General features: G+C 49.8%; 1 long non-coding RNA gene across 1 annotated transcript; it reads right to left on the bottom strand.

Moving 5' to 3' along the window:
• Positions 1–1,322: 1,322 nt before the first annotated feature.
• Positions 1,323–2,733, bottom strand: LOC127214970 (uncharacterized). Its single transcript, XR_007833908.1, has 3 exons — positions 2,617–2,733; positions 2,239–2,315; positions 1,323–1,431 (listed from the first exon to the last, which is right to left on the bottom strand). It is a non-coding gene; the product is annotated as an uncharacterized LOC127214970 (long non-coding RNA).
• Between the last annotated feature and the right edge of the window lie 402 nt (positions 2,734–3,135).

The following is a 3,135-nucleotide window of genomic DNA, read 5'->3' on the forward strand; positions in this document are numbered from 1 at the left end:
GAGACAACCTTGCCTGCTCCAACATCTTGTCGAAGAGTTCTCTGGGACTAGGCCAGGGCTGGGGCATAAGGAACCTTGGTGGCTGTTACAGGCCGTTGCTATTGTCCTTATCTGAGGCTCCTTGTTCTTACACCACGTCCTCAACGGCCTCTAGAGTCAAGGGGCCCTGTTGTTCTCTCCCAAACAGACCGTTATGGTTTCCGTTGTTTGGGGAGGGGGACTGTCTGCTTAATTAATCATTTTGGGCCACCCTGGGAAACTCAGGCTGGAAGCCTGGACCGCTACCCTCAAAGTTAGAAAGAACTTTCTAGTTTGCTATATTTGGGTCCCTTTTTCTTTCCATTCAGACACATATGTGGGCAGGAGAGGGTGTGTGTGTGTGTGTGTGTGTGTGTGTGTGTGTGTGTGTGTGTATAGCAAGCACACCCTTGTCCTTGTATCTACTGTTCTCTGTGTGTTTTTGTTTCCTAGATTCTGCAAGGAACTTCCCCTGATTCTTCCTAATTACCAGAGGAGAAGAAACTGGAGATGCCTAGGGCAAAGGTCAGACTCCACCTGTTTTCCTTGCACTGCACTTTCTGGCAGTTCCCACAATAGTGCAGATAAGTAAAAGATTAAGGCAATCTTTTCTAATTAAAGTAATTAAAAAATGGGAGGGGGTGTGAGTGTGATTGCACCCTTTCATCTGAAAGGGAAAATATTTACTCATCAAACTGCAGGTCCTTAAAAGCATCCAGGAGGTCTATCTGGACAAACGGATGCCTCCCTCCCCCACTAACCCCCCCCAGCCTGCTGTCCTCCTCTTCCTGTGCACATGTACACACACACACACACACACACACACACACACACACACACACACACACACGGGGGTGGGGGGAGACAGAGAGAGAAAGAGAGGTTGGTTTATGGAGGTAGGGACTCTTTAACCAGCCTCCTGCCCGGCACAGTGGGAAGGTTTCTGGAGCCCTTGGAACTTGGGTTTGACATACATACAGTGGTGTTTCACTTTGTTTTGTTTTTATAAAGCAGGGTCTCCTTGTATGGACTGGCTTCAAACTAACCATGTGTCATCAAGGCTGGCCTGGCCTTGAACTCCTTATCCTCATGCCTCAGCCCCTGAAATGCTGAGTCTTTAGACGCTGGCTCTACCATTGAGACTTTGGCATTGCTCTTTCTTCCTAGGATTGTGACCCCAACAGAGGCCCTTGGCTTGCCTCTGGGTGCTTCATCCTCTTTAAGTCTCTTTCCTCTGGCTGGGATTGGGTGGAGAGATCTCCAGGGAGGTTGGTCAGTCTTGGATATGGTCTTCTATTCTTCCCCAGCTATGGCCAGACAGACAATTTTTACATGGACCTTTTGTACAAGTCCATGTGCCTGGCAAATGAACACCTGATCAGTGACAGAGGGTGTGTATGTGGCACCAGCTTCCTAAATGGGAAAAAAAAAAAAAAAATCTAGTAGCACATCCTCTGGTCCTTCCCCCAAATCAGCATGTGGTGTGATCACTTTTGAGTTTTTAGAGGCAAAATTGTCACCCACATTTCTGGTGGGTGATGCTGAACAGCACAGTTGAAACTTTTCCCTAGATAGGGGGCTTAGCTAGTGAGGTGTGGCAGTGGAGACAGTAGCCGCCCACTCCAGGGGGTAGGGGCTTTGAGGAATGGGGGGGGGTTGTGACCAGGAGAGATATTAACACCCTGGCCAAGAGGCTGGGGTGCCTAGTGTCTTCTCCACACCTAATCTCCACCACTAGGAGATCCTTGAGAGCCTGGCAGCTCCCCAATCCTCAGAACATGACAGGAATGCTCCAAGAATACTCCAGCTCACTTGTTCCCTAGCCAGGGCCTGGCCACTGCCCATCCCAGGGCTAAGTTAGATAGCATCCTTAAGGTGATGCAGGGCTGCTACCCCTAGCAAGATCACCTTTGCCGAGCCAGTGTAGATGGATCCATGTCTACAGTGGAGTCATCCATCCAGGAAGGGCTGGGCAAGGAGAGGGGATGGGTGTGGAGCTCAGGGTCAACAGTGCTGCTGTCTTTGGACTTTGAACTCTAATAAAGCCACTCTCAAACACCCCTCTCCCTTGGCCTGCCCAGACCAGTTTTGGCCTCCAGAATGGCAGATCTCACTCAGTCATTTGTCTGATCACCAGCCATAGCAACTTGTCATAACCCCCCCCCCAACCCAGGGAACAGATTCACTGGTATACCTAAAGTAAAAGATCCTGAAACCCACCTCACATTGCAGGCTGAAATGTCTTACTGGTCCCCAACAACACAGGGCTCATGCAGACCTGTGTGCACAGGTGTCCGCTACCAAAAGGAAAAAAAAAAAAAAAAAAAAAAAAAAGGCAAACAATTACCGGGGGCCTGGATGGAAGCCCATGCTTGGAGCCCAAGGCCCAAGGCAGAAGCTTTTATATCTTCTACTGCAATGCAATGCTGGGTGACCCTGGCTTCCTCCCAGTGTTATCACTCTACACTAGTCCCCTCTCCCCCAATGCTGCCTCTGCCTGCAGCATCAGGGTGCTGGCAGCACAGCCCTGCTCTTCTTTAGCTGGACTCAGGGAATTGTGTCTGACCCATCCTACGCATGATTCGGTGATTAGCTTACTCAATGGAAACTGTCCCTGGGGAACTGGAATCCTTGCTGCAAAAATAAATTCTCCCTCTGGACGGGCTTTTCTAGTCTTCCTTTTTCTGCACTCTGCAACCCCACCCCCACTCTCCCCACTCCCTGCCTCTTTCCTTCTAGCATCCCAATCAGCTTTTATCTTTATTCTTTCCTCCCACTGAGACCCAAACCAATCTGGTAAACAAACTGCCAGGCCACTCTCTTAAAGAGATAGATCCTGGCTGTTGGAGCTCAGGGTTGCACAGGAGGCATGGGGAGATGGTTTAGAGGTTAGTCATCACTTAGGAGACAAGGAGAAAGGAGAGAGCAGTTCAGAAAGATGCCCTCGGATCTCCCTGTTATTTTTCGTAACTCATGGGAACGAGGGACCAGGAAGGAACTACTTCGAGGGATGAGGACAGCAGACCTCTCTGAGAGGCACCACCTCTTCGGGCTTGAACATCTAGACCCTTGTTTCTTTTGCCCCTGAGATCAGAGAAAGATCTCTCTCTCTCTCTC

The sequence above is a fragment of the Phodopus roborovskii genome, unplaced genomic scaffold, assembly GCF_943737965.1.
Source record: "Phodopus roborovskii unplaced genomic scaffold, PHOROB, whole genome shotgun sequence".
In the NCBI taxonomy this organism is placed as follows: Eukaryota; Metazoa; Chordata; class Mammalia; order Rodentia; family Cricetidae; genus Phodopus; species Phodopus roborovskii.